Source organism: Rousettus aegyptiacus, unplaced genomic scaffold, assembly GCF_014176215.1.
Source record: "Rousettus aegyptiacus isolate mRouAeg1 unplaced genomic scaffold, mRouAeg1.p scaffold_m13_p_10, whole genome shotgun sequence".
NCBI classification, from domain to species: domain Eukaryota; kingdom Metazoa; phylum Chordata; class Mammalia; order Chiroptera; family Pteropodidae; genus Rousettus; species Rousettus aegyptiacus.
The window spans coordinates 66,724,883-66,746,948 of NW_023416285.1; the positions used below are offsets into that span (position 1 = coordinate 66,724,883).

General features: G+C 39.8%; 1 protein-coding gene across 3 annotated transcripts in view; it reads left to right on the forward strand.

Moving 5' to 3' along the window:
- Positions 1-936: 936 nt before the first annotated feature.
- The window catches only part of TEC (tec protein tyrosine kinase), a 120,172-nt gene continuing 99,042 nt past the window's right edge, over positions 937-22,066 (forward strand). Inside the window, exon 1 of one of the 3 annotated variants that reach the window (XM_016128158.2) lies at positions 937-1,163. The gene's annotated coding sequence lies outside the window, so the exon portion shown is untranslated. Of the gene's footprint in view, positions 1,164-1,278; positions 1,355-22,066 lie in introns of those variants that run through there. The other 2 variants (XM_016128156.2, XM_036227955.1) reach the window with 2 other exon arrangements.

Genomic DNA, 22,066 nt, shown 5'->3' on the forward strand with positions numbered 1-22,066 from the left:
TTAACTGTATGACTTTAAGCAAGCTGTTAAACCTCTGTGACACTTAAATTTCTTTTTTTCTGTAGAATGGAATTTCAGTAGACTTCTCAGGGTTATTGTATGATTAAAGGAGAGAATATAGGAAGGCATCATTAAGTCCCAAATGAGCACGAGGTATGATGATTATTAATGCACTTGCCATTACCTTCATCTTCAGGTTGATTGCCAGTTTTATCATTCAGCTCTGAGCTCCACTGCCAACCTCCTCAGGGAAGACTCCACACCGCCAGATCTAAAGTAGCCTCCCTCTCCACCACTCTCAATTCCATCAACCAGCTTTATTTTAGTCAAGATACTTCTCACATAAGTAATGGTTCCATTTTTATTTGCTTACTGATTACTTACTGTCTTTCTCCTCACACCAGAATAAGACTCCTTGAGGGTAGAGCCCTGTTACTTAGCAAGTAACAGTTCATGGGACATGGTGGACACTCGAATTTGAGAGAGTCACGATAGCAGTGGTTTATGGCACAGACTCCAGAGGAAGATTACCTGGATTGGAAACCCAGCTTTTCAAGTTACCAGCTGGCTGACATTAGGTAGGTTATTTAACTTCTCTATGCCTCACTTTCACCACATGTGAAAAAGGAGGGATTCTGTGAACACATACTTTATAGAATGATAATACATATAAAGTACCTACACAGTGCTTGGCAGATTGTAAGTCTTACATAAGTACTGATTTATACTCTTCGGTGAGTTCGAATGAAGTATTAATAGAGTAATATGAGTACACGTGACCCTCTAAGTGTATCAGATGTGCTCAGCTGCCTTAGGTACGACACTGAAAAGACTTTTTCGGTAAAACTCGTTGCTTCGCTCCACTGCACCGTGGCAGTCGCCTGGCCCCCCACCACATAGCGGAAGAGGAGGTGTGGTCCCCAGTTCCAACAGAGTCCCCTGTCACCCGCAGGTGGCACTGCTCCGAGTTCTCCCAGGCCAGGCAAGTTCGAGCCCTCGCGGGGCGGTTCTCCCGGCGTAGTGAGCCGGGGCCTACGAGGCCCAGAGTGGCCTTCGGAAACCCAAGGGACGGTCTTGCGACTTCCCTGGGACTCCAGTTCAGCTGCAGGAGCCGGGACGCGCATCTGATCCACTCAGGCCTCTTGTCTCAAAATCGTGACACGGTACTGGGAACCGGTCGCCTCCAGCCTTCGTGAGCGGGGCGGAGCGATCCGGGGACGGGGCGGAGCGATAGGGGGACAAGGCGGGCGGGATGATCGCGGGCGGGGCTGGCGGGCGCCGAGTTCTGGACTCCGCGGCGCGGGTCGGACTTCGCATTCTCTCCGGCTCCGCGCAGCTCGCGCGCTCCAGCCAGGTAAGGGAGCCGTAGGCCGACAAGGGCACCTCGGGGGCTGCGGGACTTCGGGCGCAGAAGGGTCGGGACAGGAATGCGCGTCGTGAGAGGTGGCTTCCACCTGCTCAGAGATTAACTAGAGACTGATCCTCGTGGAACGAAGAAGGATTTTTCTCCTCTTCTGCGTCTGGATGAGCGCTGAGCGCTGAGCGCTGCGCGCTACGCCAGTGAGGGACCGCGTCCCCTCCTCGGGTCCGAGGAGGAGGGACAGGTGCGCGTCCCGGCGTGGCCGCGCGGTTCGGACGGCCGCCGCTTCTCTGCCTCCCGTGCTCCGGCGCTGGCCTCTCGGAGGCGCGCCCGCCACTTTTCCCCTTGGGTCTCGGGGCTGCGGCTGCTCCGCGGCAAGTTCAGCATTGTGTTCACTTTCCAGCTGCGCAGCAGGGTGGGTAGATTCCTCCTCTCTACTTGGGCAGCAGCGCTGGCTTGATTGAAAGTTGGCAGAATCCACGCAGACATTCCACAGTTGCACGTGCCTGAGTGCCTCACCCCACCAACCTCATTTTTTTTTTTTTTAAATTGGGAAATTGTATTTGAATCCTGGAAACGGGTACGGCGAATTCATGTATCAGAACAGTTAGGGCTTTGACCCAGGAGTGTGCACTTTTTCTCGAATCCTAAATTCAAGTTTGGAAATAGTTTCATCTACTGCATTTGGTTGGAAACTAGCATGTTCAATTAGAAGAGTTGATCTCGATGTTAACTTGGAACAACAGGATGGCTGGTGGCTAAGTGGGTTTGAAGGTTCCAAAATAGCTACATTTTGAGCATATACACTGTATTTTTCCAGTGAGCGCCCATTTTTCCTCTTAGGAAATTCTGAGAATTTACTCTCTTCCAGATGATTTTCCCTTAAAGCTCTGGGGAGGAAAAAACAACCCCTACAAACCAGTAGGTTGCCCAAATAAGTTTAGGATTTAACAGGTTAATTTGTGACACTAGTAGCCTCCTTAGTCGGCAAGAATCAAATGTAGTATGGAATGTTATGATTTATATGAAGAAAAGAAAAGTGCATAATTTTCTCATTATGTATTTGAAGATATTTTTTAGTTTAGTTACATTTTCAGTATCTAGGAAAGACCTATACATTCCATATGCACCAGTTAATCTGACCAATATTAACTACTCTTGCCAACTCATGATGCTTACTGCAGTATGCTAATGATCTTGACTCTTACAAGGATATGTACGTTGATTTGTGGAATTGTATAGGGCGAGTGTTGTAAACACATGCAAATCAGTGCCGTGCTCTAGTTGGCAATACCTTTGCCCCAGATAAGTCCTTGAACTAAAATTTTCACATCTTGTCAAATAGGAAAGAGTATAGAATGCTAATGTATATTCTGTATCAAGATCAAGATAGTCATTATGTTTTCTCAGCAGCTAGTTCTACTCAAGGGCAGGGGTTATGCTTTATCGTATCATGGTAAAACCCAGAGAACAGTGACTTTAGTTCCCTGAAGTTGGCCTGTGACAGTGAGGGCTTGTGGGCAATATCTGGTCACTTTTATGCTTGGGGAAAAATTGTTGGTCTCCCCGCCTTCCTCTGGGCATCCAGAGTGCTGGGAATCTGGGCCTGGGCCTCCAAGTGTACCTCTGCCTACAGGTTTCTCCAGGTTGACCCAGTTGGTGCCTCCCCTCCCCACCCCAGCTCTTCCAGTTTCTTGGCTTTCACCCCGCTCCACCACTCCCAGGATTCTCACCTCTAGGGAGAGTCACCTTATTGTTCATGGCAGGGGGCTTGGTTCACACAGTTGAACAGGCATGTTCACTCTCAGCCTGGATCTGGGTTCCTGGTAGATGTTTAGTAAATGTCGATGACAGTTTCACTTACTTCAGATACCTTACTATGCTCTCCTCTTATCTGGTCTATACAGGCAAAGTGAATAACTCAAGTTGAATCCAAATCAACTGCTCTAGGGGCCAGCTGCCTTGGTTGGATTAGGGTCACAAGTTGGGCATTTGAGTCTGTGAGAAAGGAGTGAAATTGGTCCATGGTTACTGGCAACTGTAAAATTACCCTGCACCATGTGATTATGCCATGAGAATAGCTTTGTTGGAAAGAACACCAGAGGAGAGAGGCTTAGTTGTTGCATTCATCTCCAAATTTGCCTCAACCTGAGCTTGCCTTTTTGTTTCTGCCCTAGTTCAACAAGTCCTTCCATTGACTAGATTGTAACTTCAACTTTACCACCATGTTTGACTGCTCAGAACTCAGAGCTCAGCTACTGTGGTCTAGATGTGGAAAATTACATTTTCTTTGGTTTAGAGGAAACAAGCATGGAATTTTCCCAAACAAATAATTATTAGGGAAACAAAGAAAAAGCAAATAAACGTAAAATATGTGGGCATAGAAACCAATGTGTCTTTTGTTTTGTTCTGTTTTATAGTTTTAAACTTTTATTCTAGTTATATTTCTCTCTCTTCAGAAACAACCACTTTTCATTCTTTGAGCTGGTTATTTTGGTATTTATTGTGTGTAGTTGGTGCTTGAGTTTTTCAGTTTGGAGCATTATCTGTTTGTTGACTTCCCATAACACAAATCATGGAGATGACTGGAAGATGATGTGAAAGACAGTGACTTGGCAGCTCTCTTTTTACCTCTAACCCTCAACAGAACCACAGCTTCCTTATTCTCCCATTCTCACAACAGTTAAATAGTAATTCAATATTCATAGCTAAGCCAAGCACAACTTTTTGTTTTCCTTGTAGTTAATAATTGCTTTGTTTGTTCATATGCTTAGTTTTTTGTTTGTTTGTTTGTTTGTTTGTTTTTTTAATGTACTCATTATTAATTCAACCCAAAACTCTTGGCCAGTTTTCTAAATCTCTCCTCAGGTGCATCAGGTATTCTGTCAACTTCGTTTTCTGGAAGAAGCTATCCGCAAGCCTCCTGGTTGCCCTCTAGTCATGGGGCATAGTCGTCACCCTAAAGACCTCCCTTTGTCATCATCCTGGGAATCCTCATCATTTCTCTTCTGTTTTGGGTCTCCTGTTACCTGTAGCACATGTCTTCCCCTGTCTTGGTAGACACCCTTGTTTTGGTAGAGTACAGCCTCAAGGAGCTTCTTGGCAAAGATACATGGGGGTGTCTATTTTTTTGAGACAACGAATGCCTAAAAATGTCTATTTTCCACTTACAGTTGATAGTTTGGCTGAGCATAGAATTGTAGTATGGAAATTTTGGAGGCAATTTTCCATTGCCTTCCAGCTTTTGGTGTTGCCATTGAAAAATTCAGAACTGTTCTGATTCCTCAATTTTTGTTTATAACCTGTGTACAGGTTATAAACCTACTGAGTTCTTCCTTGATTTTATAGAATTTTCTCTTGGCCTTCATAGTCCTGAAATTTCATGATGCTAGGCCTTGATATCGGTCTGCTTTCATCCCTTGTGCTGGACTCTGAATCTGGAAACTGACATACTTTAGTTTGGGAGATTTTCTTGATTTATTTTATTAGTAAGTTCCTCCTCTCTATTATCTGTGATGTCTCTTTTGGAAGCACTTATTGTTTAGATATAAGATATTTTAGACTGGGCTCCTACTTTTCTTACCTTTTCTTTCATAATATCTGTCTCTATTTCTTGGTTCTACTTTTGGGGAGAGTTTCTCAATTTTATCATCTACTCCTTGACTGAGTTTTTTATGAGTATAATCATATTTTTAACGTTTTAAATTAAAAGCTCTTTTTGTTCTCTGATATTTACGTATATATTTATGTGTGTGTGGTGTATCTAGTTCTTTCTTGCTTTTGTTTTATAGTTTCAGTGTCTTCTGTTATTTCTCTGAGGAGTTTATTTTTTTTGAAAGCGTTTTCCTTCCTGCACAGACTCAGTTTCCCCAAGTTTCTTTCGTCTGTTTATTTGTTTAGTTCTCTCCTTCATGTCAGAGACTTTTCTTGTGTCTCTAACACCCTTGGTTGTCTGCTCACATTTGAGTGGGGGCTAAAAAAGCTGAAGATGTGCATAGGTTTATAGACTGGGAACTTCACTGTAGGGTGATCTGGCTGGGTCTGTTATTTGGGGAACCGCTGATGTCCTTCTGTCTTGGGCTGATGAGAGTCCTCAGAAAAGGCTCTTCCAGTCTTTTTCCTGGAGAATGGGGGAGAGCCTGGCCGCCAGTGATCTAGGAAATAGGTGGAAGAGAAGGCTGGAAGTCTCAGCATCTGCATGTTCATGTAACCCCTCCACGGTGTTTCAGTAAAACACTTGAGCTGCGCCTCATGTACCCCAATCCAGAGACCCTTTCTTTTTTCACCCTCTCTGGGGAAAAAGGTGGGGAAGAAATTTCAGTTGTTTTTGCTGAAGCAGGGAAGGGCCAGTCACTTTAACTGCTCAGAGGAGCTGAAGGGATCCGTGAGATCCAACTGCTTTTTAAAGAGGCTTTCAATCTTCTTTGTTTTAGTCCACCCCTCACCCCATAGAGGGTCCAATTGTCTTTAAATATTTAGCATTTTGGAGATTCTGTGGTATGAATCACGTTGTTTCTCGGCTTCCCTTCCCTCCACCATAATGTTTTAACTTTCGTCTCTTCTCTCATTCTCCCCATCTCTATAGGTTTTTACAGTAAAGAAAAAATATCCCTTTATTGTTATTTTATTGGGCTTTCATGAGGGAGAGGAAGTAGAAGGTTTGTTCAATCTCCCATTGGTGTCTGGAATGTAGATTTATTAACCAACCTCTGCTGAAAGACCAGCGTGGTTCAGCCGTGGCACTGTGCTGCCATTTTCCCTGCCTTTACCAATGATAAATATTTTCCGACCAGTCTGGGCATATTCTCTCATCAAGCCCAGTTTGGACCTCAGATTCCTTCTTATACCACTCTGAGTATCCACTACCAATTGATCACAATTGTCATAGAAAAACCTCTTTCTATCCCTAGTTTGAGTAGAGTTTACTGGTCATAGAGCCCTTCTTCCTATTTCTCAAATTCGCTTTGTCTAGGAGGACTCAGTCTGTCACGTTGGACTCTGACAGTCTTACCTTTTAGCGAAGCTCAGCCTCTGTAAGTCTAATATTTTAATCTAGAAGGTGGGCTTGGTGTCATTGGTGGTCATGTGGACCTAATGGAAGTTATTATTTCCTTCTGGAGGCTAGCTTATCTATCACACAACTGCCTTACCACCAGCAGTGTGCTTTCTTCTCATTTCAAAGCTATTACTCTTCTTGGAATGTGCACCAAGTTCCTGTTTCTGGCTGGGCTGAGCAAAGATGACTGACCTACCCTGCCCCTTGTGGTTCTTCACAGCTTTCCCAACCCTGTTTTACCAGTTGAGTCATTTCTCAATGCACTGTGACTTCCAGCATTCTCCTAGTAGCTTGACAACATCAACATGGCATATGTACACACAGAGGAATGATGAGTCAGCTTCCACTGAAGTAGGAAGAGCATTGTTCCCAAACCACTTATCTTTGCAGAAAAGGCAAAGCTCTCTACTCCTGTGATAGTGGCTCTGCATTGGGAGTACAGAAAACACCAGTGCTGGCCATTGTTACAGTGCAGCAGGTGCAGTAGTGACGTGCTCTCTGGAGGATGATAGTGAAGGATAAGATGGTTAGAAAACACTCAGTTGGAACCCACTAGGTGTCATTATGAATGAAAGCTTGGCCATTGTGAATACCTGCAGTGCTCCTTCTTCCCTCTGTGCTTGCACAGGCATTCTTCTTTTTGCTAAATAAAGACTCCGAAGCCATTGCAGCCTCTTTCTATGCAGTATAGTTTTTCTCTAATGTGAAAAATACTTCATATAAGTTCTTTTTGTCTTCTCAGCTGGATTGTAAACTCTCCTAGGGAAGAACACAGTGCTTACTATATACTTGATCAATATACTGAATTAATTTTCCAGATAATTGTGGACACTTTGGAGTTAAGAAAAAAAAAGATATTTGGTCACAATTATCCAGGTTGTATCCAGTAGCCTAAATGCTTTAAATTCTTGATTAGACTTTCACTTTGGCTCTATAGACTGGAAGCATAGAGCATTCAATTTAAGTTTTCCCAAGTATAATGTTTCTCATGTTATTTAGAAATATTCTTCATTGTAAACATTCTTGAAAGGACATTTGTTGTTGTTGTTATTATTATCATTATCATTATATTTTCCCACCCATATATTTCTTCTGAGCATAGCGTTGTGATTGTCTTGGTTTTCATGGCTAAGAAGAATGGCTTTTGGAGGAGGGAGGTAAGTATGTACTAATTAGGTTTTTTAGTCTGATGAGTTTTATGTTTCTGAAGGAGGAATATCTCTTTGGATTTCAGATATCTATCTATCTACCTACCTACCTACCTACCTACCTACCTACCTACCAATCTACTTGTAACATAGAATGTTCTGTCAAATGTCCTACTCCCTTTTCTTTAAATTTTGTGAAGATCTACCTTGATGTAACAGGAAAAAATTTTAACTTCTTTCTTTATCCTGAATAGAGTTCCAACAATGTCTCTCTGTTACTATTTCCTCAGAAACTCTCAAGTTCCCATATATCCTCCAATATTATGTTTCAACCACAGCTTGTGGGACCTTCACATGATTGCCCTGAAAATGTGGCTTTTTTCCCCCTAAAAAGGTGTGATTTCAAGATTTGTTTTTCTGCAAATATAATTTAAATATGCAGTAAAGTTAGTCTTTACCATTGATGGTGTTTTGTTTCATAGAAAGCGTTTGGCTTTCTTTTTTGTTCCAGTGCTTCGAGTGATAACAAAGCTTGATCTTTTAACCATGCAGAGAAACAGAAATACAATTTAACTGAGTTATAAATGCTATTAGATATGGAAATTTAGGTATGAATGCTTTTAAAACATTTTTAAGGATTGTCAACTGGATAAATTGTCACATATTTCAACCAGTTCTAGAAGCATTGCATTAAAGAATTTTTGTTCATAGGTTCTAGAGTTGTAGCTGAAAGAGATTTCTGGGCTCAGAGCTGGTGACACATCCTCCTACCTTCCCCAGACGAAGGAGAGATCTCTAGATACCACTGAGATTATGGAATTCTCAGTTTGATCTGTGGACTCGCCCTTCCATCATTAAAAAAAATTTATCATTTTTATGGAGTTTTATATAGTCATCATTAAAAAATGTAAACAATATCGAAGCTTGCAAAGAAAAAATTAAAAATGACTCCAAAACCATTCCAGAGAGAATCTTGGTGAACCCTCTCTTAGCCATCTTTTCATCATTTGACTTTTCAAAAATCTTTATCAACTTTTTAGAAAATAATTAACCTAAGGAGTATGTGTACAACTGTTTATGTAGCTCCACATTCTATACTATTTATATATATGTCATTATTTATGAAGTTATAATTAGTTCAGGCATAATGTTCTTTGGGTAACATTTCATATAGGCATTTTCTTGTAGGAGTAATTATCATTTTTAATAGCTATGTGATAGTCTGTCATGTTAATATACAATGGTATTTTGAACCACTTTCTAATTGTTGGACATTTGGGGTTGTTTCTCACCCTGCCCCTCCACCTTTTATAGTAAATCATGTTGTATACTTTTTTTATCCTTTTTGGAGATTATTTCCTTGGGATATATTTCTCAAAATACCACTCTGGGATTAAGGATATCTAGCTTCTGTTGATTATTGTCAGAAGGACACAAAATAACAATTTGAAAAAGCTCACTAGCTATATAAAGTTATATAAAATTTCCATTATCTGCCTTTTTGACTTTCTGGGTCAACAGTATCTCCTTTGTGTGGAGATAGAAGGTTTAGCTGGAGCTATGGAGGCCATGCTTTGTACTCAGTTGTCAGTCAGATAGTAAAGCCAGAATAACCTGACAGGTCCATTTGCAGAGGCTGCGTTCTTGTTCATCATGTCTATAGCCTCATTTCACTTAGTTGGATGTCAGGTAGGAAAAATGTCCAGGGATCAGTAACAGAAGGTGGAAAGGTTGTTATGCTGTCTATGAAACTACATTTGACCTCAGTACCTGGTCTATGGTTCATGAACCTTCCTGTAAGCTGGGTTGAGGACATTCTAGTTCTGTAGGGAACTCCATTCCTCCCACCCATTTCCCCATTCCTGGACTGCATGAGGAAATGGGAGGGGTAGGGCAACCAGTAACATTAGGGAATTTTGCATTAATGTTGTTTTTGATAAAGAATTAGAGCAGAGTGAATTCTTATTCAGATTTTCCTCCTGACATCTTTCTGTCTAATATTTGGAGCCTGGGCTAGATTTCTGTCATTTATTAACTTATGTTATGTTCCCATGCCTCAGGTTTTCCATCTATTAAAGCATAATGACACATAATTAACAGTCCACTTCAGAAAGATTCATGGCCTAATGCTTATAAAAGACTTTGAGCCTTTTTTAGAGTGTTCTGTACACATTCATGAATAACATGAATAATGAGATGGGTTGCTCTGTTTGGCAAAGGACATCTATATTACGCCTATTTTATAGATGAGGAAAGGGAATCTTATAAAAGATAATGGCTTGCTGAGAATCAGAGAGTACATGTACTATAGTGTCTATAGAATTTTTTCTGGACTTTATGTAACAAGTAGAATTGAAAATAAATTCTTGAGTATGTATGTGTTGGGAAAGTGGATTTAACAGTTGTTAAGCAAATGTAAACTTTTGAGGGGAAGGCTACTTCTTTGTAAGGGGGAATTGTGTTTAACGAATTCACTAATGAGTTTTTAAAGCACATTAAATAATTATGGAAGCTAGGAATAAACTATGATTTTCAAAGTGTTTTTGAGAAGACTCCACACAAAGACTGTTAAATAAATTGAGTTGGAAGGTTGGGAAAAGTGTTTTTACAAATCAGTCATAGGAAGATAGGACAAAGATATAAAAAATGTTAAGCATAGATATACATTTCTCAGGATATAAATGTGAGTAAACTAGCCTAATTATTATTTTAAAAAATAAACAATATGACAGAGAGTACATAGTGTAAATTCCAAGTTCACAGTCAACACGAACCTGTTGGGACACTAAAGAGCCAAACCGCTAGTCTCAAATCTGTGCAGAATGGCGGGGAAGTGGTAAAGAAGGCATTTAGGAAAGAAGAATCCATCTGTCTATTCAGATGGACATTCCAGTGTTCTACTCAAGAACAAGATTCAGATATTATTATAAGTGCTTAATAAAAGATGCTCACTAAATGCTCACTGAATCTTAGCCATCATTACAAATAAATCAGAAATGCTATCTTACCCATTTTCATGATGGTTCAGCATCTAAGATAGTTTCATCAGTGTACCTAAAAGATATAAGGAACTTAAAGAAAAGCAAGCATATTTATCAGCCAGTGCTTCGGTCTAGACAGATAAACACTGAGGAGACATGTGGGTAGAGCGAACCGTCTTCTACCATGGCAAGCTAAGGGCAGTGACACAGGGAGACCATTCATTTGCACTGTCTTTATTCCCACTGCCTGTGGTTGAAAGTAATGAAACAACTTTAGTCAGCCTCTCCTCCCCCTCATGTAATGTCACAAAGCCATAATGACTCTCCATGGTAGTTTACCTTGGAGCCATATGTCTTATTCATAATTGTATCCTGGCACACAATAGATGTTTAACTCATTGATTGATTTAAATTGTTATCTTGGTGTTCACTCAGGCCCCTGTATTGTGTACTCAGTTGCCCTTAATGAACTTGACCCAAGGCTGATTTATCTAAGTGCTGACATCACTCTCTTTCACTGAGTTACAGCTCACCCTTCATGTGGTACCCTTGCTCTAAAGAAAAATAGTCATTACCATTGTGATTACTAATTATAGCTACCATTTATTGATCACTTTGTGTCAGGCATTGTGCTTAGCAATTTAAGTGCATTCTTTCATTTAATCTTTCCTAATGTCTCTAGGAGACATACTATTATCACCATTTTACAAGGAGGAAACCGAGGCACTGAGAAATTAAATAATTTATCTGAGGTCACACAGCTAGTTAGTGTCAAAGTTTGAAATTTAAAACCAGTTCTGTCTGACTTCAAAGCCCTTCTGTACTTTAAATAGCAGGACTGAGCTTCTCTTTTGATATCTGGAACCTGACTGACAAGTGATCACACTGTAGTGGACTTATTATTTGTTTGCCTGGACTTCCTTCCTTTGGGGAACTTTTTGGTCCCCAGTTCATGGGGTTTGGGTAGGGTATACACTAACCCCAGGGGTGGTCATGTGATTCAGCTCTGGCCAATTTGAGAAGTGCTTCCATGTGACCAAGTGATTGGTTCCGAGGTTAGCACATCACCCAGGCTCACTCAATCAGGATCCTGTCCTGCTCCAGTTTAGGAAAAGAGGTATTCTTTTCCTCTGGGATATTTTTGCTGCTAGGGTGATGTAACATGAAGCTCCTGGTGCCCATCTTGTCTGGCTACATGGAGAAAGCTGTTTGAAGTAGGAGAGACTGAATGAGGCCTGTGTGAGTGGTGAAAGCACAAGATTCAGGTGTGTCTGAAGCCTTTCAGAACTTCTCAGTCATGTGAACAAATACATTCCTTTTGTTGTTGTCGTCTGTTTTAATCTAGTTATTTGCAATAGAAAGAGCCTAATATACAGTCTTTTCAGAAAATGGCTATTTTTATCTTGAATTCCCCATTGCCATTCTCTTTCTACCTTTGGATGAGCCCACTCCTTGAGCCTTGGTGCCTGCTGTTGCCTGCAATGTTCCTGGAGGCGTTGTTCAGCTTGTTTCTTCTCTTTTAGGTCTGTGAGCGCTGCCCTAGTGAAAGGAAATACCACACCCAGCCCCTCCTTACTACTCCCTCCACCCTAACTCCCCCCCACCCCATGGCACAACTCACACATAAGGATAAGGATTGTGTCATGAGCATTAGAGAAATCTGTTCTTCATAGAAGTTAGAAAAATTACTCATCAACTGACTTTTACATACTGATTGAAAAATGTTGAATGTCTAACTCATCTGGCCTCTGACACCATCTGGGATCTTGGCCAGCTTTGGTCAAAGCTTTGATTCTTATCCCTAGTTTCCTTGGCTCTCAATCTTTCTGATCAGCTATCTTCTTATGTACTCTCAACTTCCCTGTGATCCTAAACTTCCATCCTTCTGCTGGCTTCCTTCCAAATCTTTCCAAGTGCCCTCTGAAGGCATTGTTCCATTGTGAATCAACCCTCCCACATCCCCAGCCTTTTCACAGAGTGAGAAAATTCCCTTCTCTGTAGCTCTGTCTGCTGTGGCCTTCTCCTGGCTTCCCTTTGCTACTTGCGGGTCATGAAAAACCCCGTCTTTAGCGTTCACGCCATTCATGCAAACACCCTCCTGGTCTTTCCTTTTGCCACCACCACCCTCTTGGTCATTGTCCTTGATGGACTCACCTGGTTCTGTGTCTTCTCTCCCAATTCTGTCATCTCTGCATTCATATATACAACTAACTTTATATGTCTGTGGTAAGTTGCACAATTGCCTGGGGAGTAGTAGTTAAGTGGTGGGAGCGGAAAGCAAGGGAGACTTCATAAAGAGATTACCTGTAATCTGAACCTTAAAAAATGAATAAGATTTCAACAGGTGTTCTTCCAGGCAGAGATAACAACTCAAACAAAGGCACGGAGATATGAAAATGCCCATGTGTTTACTTGCTTAAGCACTTAGAAATAAGTGGTAGGAAGGAAAGAGGGAACCCTGATGGGATTTGACATGATTATATTTACTTAAAATTAAGGAATGACCCTAAGGAGGGTCTAATGTGGAGACTGCAAAAGAAGGAACAGCCTTTATTATTAAAGGGAGAAGTGCTTTTAAAAATACTTCAGAGGTGGGATGATATTGTACATGATGAGATTGAAACTTTGTTGAGTTGATTGTAAAAGGAGAAAGGGAGTAATTAAAGCAGTTTTAAGAAAGTTCATAAGACTAGGGATGTGGAGAGAAAGGATAGTGGAAGAAGAGGCGGAAGGATTTGCAGAGCAGACTAATTAGAGCAGGGAGCAGAGTGGAGAAACCAGGCAAGACACTTGCTTAGGAGATGGAGAGATTGTGGCCCTGCCTGGTGACAAATGATTTGAAGATGTGGGATGCTGGGAGAAAACAGCTGCATAGTAGATATGAATCAAATTAGTTGGCTTTTTAATTACCTTGTGTATAAAGAATAAGGTAATTGTATTTTATGATGGCAAAAATGACTTAAATTATATAAGCTTAAGATGTTTCTCAAACTATTTTATAGAATATTACAACTCTGGGAGATGTTATTAAGGTTAAAGGGAAATATAAAGAGTTCTATGATCAAATAAGATTGGGAAATGCTGCATTCTACGTGATTCACAACGTCTGTTCACGTAGTAAAGTCTCTGAGAAATGCACACAAGAAACCAGCTTTACCTTGTTTAACTGAGCTTTTTCCGAACATAATTTTTCATTCATCCGGCAAGCAGGTGGTAAGCACATACTGTGATAGTATGTTTTTGGCTCTGTGCTGGCCACTGGTCCTATATCAGAGAATAAAATTAGCCAATGTCCCTGCCTTTATGAGATTATAGTTTGGTATAATCCGACAGGTTCTGAGAAACACAGTTTGGGAAGCCTTGAGTTAAGGCGTTTACACATTCCCGTTTGTGCTCTGGAATGCAATGTAGTGCTTTGCCTCCTGTCGCTCTGCCTCCGTGTCTCGATGTTACACCAATCCCTCTGCCCCTTCGCAGAATGTTTTCTTTACCTCCTGACTTGGGCAGGGAAAGAGCTCATGATGACAAAATAACTTTCAGGTCCGGGAAGTTGGTGACTTGCCCAAGGTCACCCAGTTAATTAGTGGCAGTACTCCAGCTCATCTGGCTCTAGGTCCTATACTCATTCCATTCTTGGTGAGAAAGGACAATTTGAAATGCCTGAATATTGAAAAAAAAAAAATAGGTAGACTGAACAGCTTGAGCAAGAAACTACAGAGTATGCCAGTTTAATCAATAATAGCAGGTTTGACTTAGGTATTACCAGCACCATCATCATCATCATTGCCATCAATAATGATAAGTAATTATCGTGATCTATGCTAAGCACTTTATATATTTTCTTATTTAATTTTTATGACAACTCTGTGAGGTAGTAATTATTACCCCATCTTATAGATGAGGAGGCAAACTCAGAGAGGTGAGTAGCATGTCTGTATTTACACAGCTAGAAAGGCTCAGAGCCAAGCTTCCGTCCTAGGCTGTTTTCAGAGTTGAAACTCTTAACTTCATTTTATAATAGCAATGTTTACTTAGTTTCTAGACTTTCCTCTCAGAATCAGTCTGTCTTTTCTCTCTTGCCATTTCAATTTGCCTGGCTCCTTCTCCTTTGTAAAAGCCTGATCTCAGAAAGAATCCGATCATTCATTTAGTCCATAAGTCAGATATCATTTGTCAAATATTTAATGAGTACCTATTATATGAAGAACTTATTTTAGGAGCTGAGGATTCAAGTGCGAATACACAGACTAGGTCCCTGCTCGGTTGGAAATTAGAATTAATTAGAGCACACAATAAAAAAAAAAGCAAGAAAAATGTCATGTAACGCTAAGATGCAACAAATTAAAATAGGGATCTAAGAGTGACTGGTTGTTTACTTTAGATTGAGTAGCTAATGGAAAATCTTTTTGCGAAAGTGACATATAAGCTGAAATTTGAGTTATAAGAAGCTGTTGGCTAGATAGGGAGCTAAAGAGACCAAGTGGAATAATGATTTTCTAAGTAGGGAGAACATCATGTTCAATGACTCCTCCATGCCATGCATTTGCTGTTTGAAGAATAAAAAAAAGGCTGGTGTGGTTGAATTATAATGGGCCGGGGAAGAATGGTATTAGATGTGGTTGGACAAATAGGTAGTATGCTAGGTTAAGGAAATCGTGTTTTTGTCCAAGTGCAGGGAAGCCATTGGAGGTATAAGGAGGACTGAAGACATGAACTGATGTAAGATGTGGGTCAGGCTCAGCTATTCCTGACTGGTCTAGCCCATGTGTCTGTAATCAACTGTGGGTCAGGTAAGCAGCATCTGTGATGTTGCCTGGGTTCTCTAATGTGTTTGGGAGGGACAGCTGGCTGTCCACTGTCTAGGGTGGCCTCAACTGAGATGGCTGGGACAACTCTGCTCTCCTTTGTGTTCATGTTACATCTCTGTAGTAGGCTAGCTTGGGCTTATTCTCAGGCTGTCCCAGTCATATTCTTATGGTGATCACAAAGAAGCAAGAGAGGAAATAGAAACAAGCAAGCATATTTTAAAGCCTTAGCTTGTGTCAAGTTTGCTACTGTCCCATTGGTCAAATCAAGTTACACGTGGAAGGGCATTGCCAAAGGGCAGGAACACAGAAAGGTATGAAAAGATACAGGGAGGTATGAAAAATTAGAGCCATTAGTGAAATCTATCTATTGCAATAATCAGAGAAGAGTGAAGTAGAGATTTGGATATTCACGTTTAGAATATTTTAGAGGTAGAGTCCAAAGAACATGCTAATGGATTAGATTTGAAGTATGAGAGAGAGATCATTGGCTGAGCAGCTGGGGAGATAATGAAGCCATTTACCCAGGTGGCAAAGACTAGGTAAAGAGCAAGTTTTTTTGAGAATATCCAGAGTTCTGTTTTTGTCATGTTATGTTTGAGATACCTGTTAGATATTCAAATAAAGACGTCAGATTTGCAATTGGATATATAAATCTGAGTTTTTTGGGAACAGGGCTGAAGATGTAGATTTCCGAGTTATCGACATATAGGTGGTATTTCAAGCCATGGAAGTGCATGAGGCCACCCCTGAGAAAAAAGTATAGATGAAGAAGTGAAGCAAGCCCAGGATACACACAGGTGTTTAGAAGTAAAGCCCCAAAGTAGAAGCCAGCAAAGGAGACTGAGACAGTGCACTTCTAAGACTGGAGAAAAATCTAGGAAACTTTGGTGTCACAGGGAACTGGGAGAAGCTAAGCAGTTCACGGAGAGGATGGCAAGCTGTGGTAAACACTGCTGGGAGGTCAGGTAAGGTCAGAACTGAGAAGTGACTATTGGGTTTGGCAACAAGGAGATCTTTGGTGACCTCGACAAATGCAGTCTTGGTGGAATGAAGGAGATAGAACCTCAGCTGGAGTGGTGGAAGGAATGAGAAGTAGAGATAGCAACCCTAATTCCATTTTTCAAGAACTTGTGCCGTAAAGAGAGTAAGAAGTAATGGGATAGTTGGAGGTGAATATGGGTCAAGGGAATGGTTTATGTTTGGAAACATAAGTGTACTTAACATAAGTGTGTCAAAGGGGAAGATCCAGTAGAGAGGGATCATGTGCATTGAAGAGAAGGGGAAACTGCAGGCCAGAAATATTTGGAGTGGCAAGAGAGGATGGGACTGAGAATTTAGAATGAACTTTAGTGTGTATGTTACCTATTTCAGAGGTATTCGCATTCTATATTTTATTTCTAATTTTGGAACAAAAGTGTATATCCACTGTTAGAACACTTTTAGCCATTATGTATGGGTAGGGACATATATGAGTTCTGTTGTTAGACTGTCAGGTTGAGGCCTCTGTATTAGGCTCACTCAGTTACTGTTGTGGAGAAGAGACTTTTTTTGGAATTATTCTGCTCCATAGGTGGTGTTCAGTGTTTCTTTTGATGATAGTGAAACTGGTAAATTCAGTTTCTTAGATTTTGATATGGGTAGCAAGTTGAGCAGGTCCTGAGCAGAACTAAGAAAGAAATGTCAATTAAGTGCCACTTCCTCGTCCAAGTCTTATACCGGTATGACTTGATGTGTTGATCAACATAAAGATACAGTTGCCTCCAGCAGTGCAGGTATAACCATTTTCACACAGACTAGCAGACCTTAGGGTGATTGGTATGTAGTTCTGTGGATCCTAGACATGGCACATACTCTAGAATTCCAGCTGAGTCATGGGAGTTTTGCTTTTTAATCCAGTGTAACTTCCACTTTAAAGAGTAATATAGAGCAAATGTATTAAATAAATGGTAGTTTAAAATGTATTTCGTGTAAGTTCAAGTGTACTTGATGGTATTTAAGCAACTATTTTCATCAGCCCTTCTGGGGTACGTGTTCTGTGTGTGTTGGGTGAGAATAGTGTGAAAAAATTCAGTGCCATCTCAGAGTGTCTTAATGTCCTTGAAGGTTTTTTGTTCAATTGCATTGAATCTGCTATTTCGCTTTTTTAAAATATTAGCATTTTTTATGCAACTCACATTGTGCCTTTTAGAGCTTTCTGATCTGGCAGACATAATACTGAAAAGTACACCTGGCAGGGTCATAATATTCTTATATATAGGAATCTTATATATACTAATGTTAGCAGAAATATCATGAAGTCAAAAAGTAGGGTTTAAATCAGATAAAGTTGGAATCTCAAAATGTAAACGCTCCATGTGATGTTGTAGATCTTTGGGACTGTTGATCTTTTCTCTAACATTGGGTCAGTCAGTAGGGTACATCTGAAAATACTTGGCCTATAGGGAAGATACATATTAGCCTTTAAAATTTTTTTACAGCAAATATATTGTTTATATTATGTTATATTAACATTATATTACATTATTAACATAATAGTTACATTTCTGGCACATATTGGAGAATAACTCTTAAATTGAATTTCATTCAAGTTTTGCTGAAAGTGAGCTTGAGATAATATTTAACAGATATAGACCAAGGATCACATTACCTATTTACCTAGCTCTGCGCTTTATTCCTATTTCTTTAGTTAACAAGAAAGTAACCTATTTAGCTCAGTCCACATAGAAATGCTTTTTATAAGGCTTTATTTACTAAGCTATTATCAAGTGTTAATATAAAAAACAATCAGGTGAGGAATGTTTTTATAATTTCTTCCCGAACTTCTTTTGAAGCTGTATCATGTAATATTTTTCATTATCTTTTATGATCCCACAAACTAGTTTCTCCTTAGAATTCAATGATAGGGAAAGTTTTTTTTATTTTTTATTTTTTTGATAAATTGGTATGTATCTTTAAAAAATTATTGTTCTGTGAGGCATTATGATATCCTTTGTTCCCTGGATTTTGAGAAGCTCCAGATTTAATGCACAATTGGAATAAATGTCTCAGAGTTCTGGTTATCAGTGCATAGCAGAATTATAGCATATGTGCATTTGACTTAGGGGAATTCAACCCTATGGGTCACAAGGGTCACAAATAAAAGAGAGAAAAACAAAAACAGTTTAATGAGTGTGAGTAATTCTATTCACCATTACAAGGGATGAGCATTCCAGAGGATATATGCATTGGGAGATATATGAACTGACTGCTTCCTCAGCTGTCTTAGTTTGCAAAGGTTTTTCCTTGAGCATCTCACGAATCAGTGCTGAGCATCAGTGCTGAATGTGATTTTAGTGATTAAAGTACTTTTTCACACAAACTGTCCTCCAAGTCCAAGCCAACTACTTTATCTAATGCTAAACTAAAAGATCAGTAATAGATTTTTTTTTTCTATGCTAGGTTGTTTTCAAAAAGGCTTCTATAATTCCCCTCCCTGTATCTACTCCACCATGAGTAGTCACCTCCCATGTGACGCTGAGCTTGACCATGTGATTTGTTTTGACCAATGAGACAACAACAAAGATAAAGCTTTCAGAGACATGGAAATGTGTTGTGTATTGGGGCTTGCTCTCTTATTGCTCTTAAGAACCCTGAAAACTATATGAATAAACCCAAGTTTTTCTGTTGAAGAGCCCATGTGGAAGGAAATTGAGGTGCCCTAGCTGATAACCTACAAGTATAAGAAATGTGAATGAGGCCACTCTAGATAGCAGAATTCTAATCTACAGAATCATAAGAAATAATACATTTTTATTGGTTTTATACTACTAATTTATAGAGTTTGTTGTTGTTGTTGTACTCATCAAAAGCTAACTGACGTAACTTTCAGTGCTAGTGGACATTTCTGTTAACGCTGTGTTGGATTTATCCAACACACACAGAGAGAGAGAGAGAGAGAGAGAGAGAGAGAGAGAGAGAGAGAGAGAGAGAGAGAGAGTCAGTCTCCAGTGTGGCCCATGTCTCCTGTGGAGTATTCAAAGCTAATTTTGACTATATTCAGGTTTTCCCTTATATGCTGATGATGTGAGAACCAACCCCTACATTAGCTTTGGTTCCATTCTTTTATTTTTCTGCCTTTCATTTTCTGATTTCTCTTTTTGCTTTAAATTCTCATGTGTATATGTATATTTTTTACATGTTATACATACAGTTTCTCTTAATTTTCTTTTGTTGAGAATAAAATCAGGTAACAAAAACTTCACCATCTGAACCATTTTGGAGGGTACAGTCCAGTAGTTTTTAGTGTGTTTACAAAGTTGTGCAGGCAGCACCACAGAAGATTTCTATCACTCCAAAAAGAAGCCGTATCCCCCCCCCCCATTCTTCCCTCATTCCATTCCAACATTAATCACTTTCTATCTCTATGGATTTACCTATTCTAGACACTTCATATAAATGGAATCAACATGACATGTGGCCTTTTGTGATTGGCTTCCTTTACTTAGTATAATGTTTTCAAAATTCATCCACATTGTGTCATGTATCCACACTTCATTTCTATTTTATGGTGGGATAACATTCCATTATATAGATATATGTATCTATTCATCAGTTGATGGACATTTGGGTTGCTTCTACTTTTTGGCTATGTTGGCTATTATGAGTAATACCTGTATGAGCATTCATCTACAAGTTTTTGTGTGAATGTATGTGTTCAGTTATCTTAGGTATATACTTAGGAGTGGAAAAGCTGGGTCATACGTTAATTCTATGCTTAACTTTTGAGGAGCTACCAGTTTACATTCTCACCAGCAGTGGATAAAGGTTCTGATTTCTCCACATTCTTGTCAAAACTTCCTAGTTTCCATTTTTTAAAAATTATAGCCATACTAGTGTGTTTGAAGTAGTATCCCACTGTGGTTTTGATTTACATTTTCCTAATAACTAATAATGTTAAGCATCTTTTCATGTGTTTATTGCTCATTTGTACATCTTCTTTAGAGAAATGTCTATTTCAGTCCAGTCACCCATTTTAAAATCATGTGTTTTTTTTTTTCTGTTTTTGATTAGTTTGTTCTTTTTATTCCTTAGATTCCACATAGAAGTGAAATCATGTAGTGTTTATCTTTCTCTGTCTGACTTAAATACCTTCTAGGTCCATCAAAGCAATCTTTTCCATCCCCTTCCTTTTCACATGAAGGGGTCTTGTTTTCTTATCCTTTCAGCCAGTCTATCTTTTGGTTGAAGCACTTTTCCATTTAAGGTACTTATGAATGTAGTCGTTACCATTCTTTATACCTGTTTTTGATACATGTTTTTTCTTCTTAAAGAAGTTCCTCCAACATTTCCTGTAATAGAGGCTTAGTGGTGAAAAATTCCTTTAGATTATTTTTGTCTGGGAAGCTCTTTATGTGTCCTTCAACTCTAAATGATAGCTTTGCTGGATAAAGTATTCTTGGATGTAAATCCTGGGTCTTTATCCTGTCGAATATTTTGTGGCAAGCCCTTCTGTCCTGCATAGTCTCTCTTGAGAAATCAGCTTCCAGTCGTATGGGTGCTCCCTTAGATGTAATTATTTGTTTTTCTCTTGCTGCTTTTAATATTCTTTTTTTTTTTTTAATTCCTCCTCTCCCCCAACTTCCACCCCTGACCTATGGATGCTGCCATCTCCCTTTAAATACTGGATCTCTGAAGGTGAGGCATCTCCTCTCATGCAGTCACGGCACATACCCGGGGCCTGGTGCACCTGGGCCCCAGTGCGCCTGGGGTATTGACTGTGGCCCCACTGGGGTACGAACCCAGGATATTCTGCATGTAAAGCAGCCATGCTAACCACTACTCTGTAGAACCTCCCTGCTTTTAATATTCTTTTTTTTTTTTGTATTTAACCTTTGGCATTTAAATTATGATGTCTTGGTGTGGGCCTCATTGGATCCCTGATTTTTGGAATTCTCTGAGCTTCCTAGGGTTTTATGTCCATTTCCTTCAACAGGTTAGGGAAGTTTTCCATCAATGTTTCTTCAAACAGCTGTTCAACATCTTGATTTTCTTCAGTTACACCAATCAGATGGATATTTGGACCCTTAATAGTGTCCTATATGCTCCTTAAATTATTTTTATAGTCTTGGCATCTTATCTCTTGCCATTCTGATTGTGTGTCCCTTGGCTTTCCCATCCTCTAGATAGGGCATTTGATCCTTTTCTTTATTCACTCTGTTTATTCCTTTGTTTATTCCATTTAATATACTTCTCATCTCAGATAATGTGTTCTTCTTTTCAGACTGATTCCCTTTTATAATTTCCATTTCCATTTTTTGTTTTTTATCTCTTTGTTGATTTTATCTATACTTCCCCAAAATTCATTGAGCATCTTTATTTGTAACCAGTGTTTTGTAACCAGTGTTTTGTAACCATCTTTATTTGTAACCAGTGTTTTGAACTCTACATCTGTTAGATTACTTGACTCCATTATATCTGGATCTCTGTTTTCTTCTCTCCTATGGTTATTGTTTCTTTGTCTTCCAATTTTGGTTGCCTTTCTGTGTCTGTTTCTATATGCTAAGCAAAGATCATAAGTCTCCCAGTCTTATTAATGTGGATTTGTGAAGAGGGTGTTCAGTGGCGCAGTCCTGAGAGGGGTTCAGCTGCAGGCCAAATTTAGCTCAAGCCTCTGCCCCTCCAGGGCCACCTGTTAAGATCCAGGAAGCAATCCACAGATGTTGTGCTTATAGTTG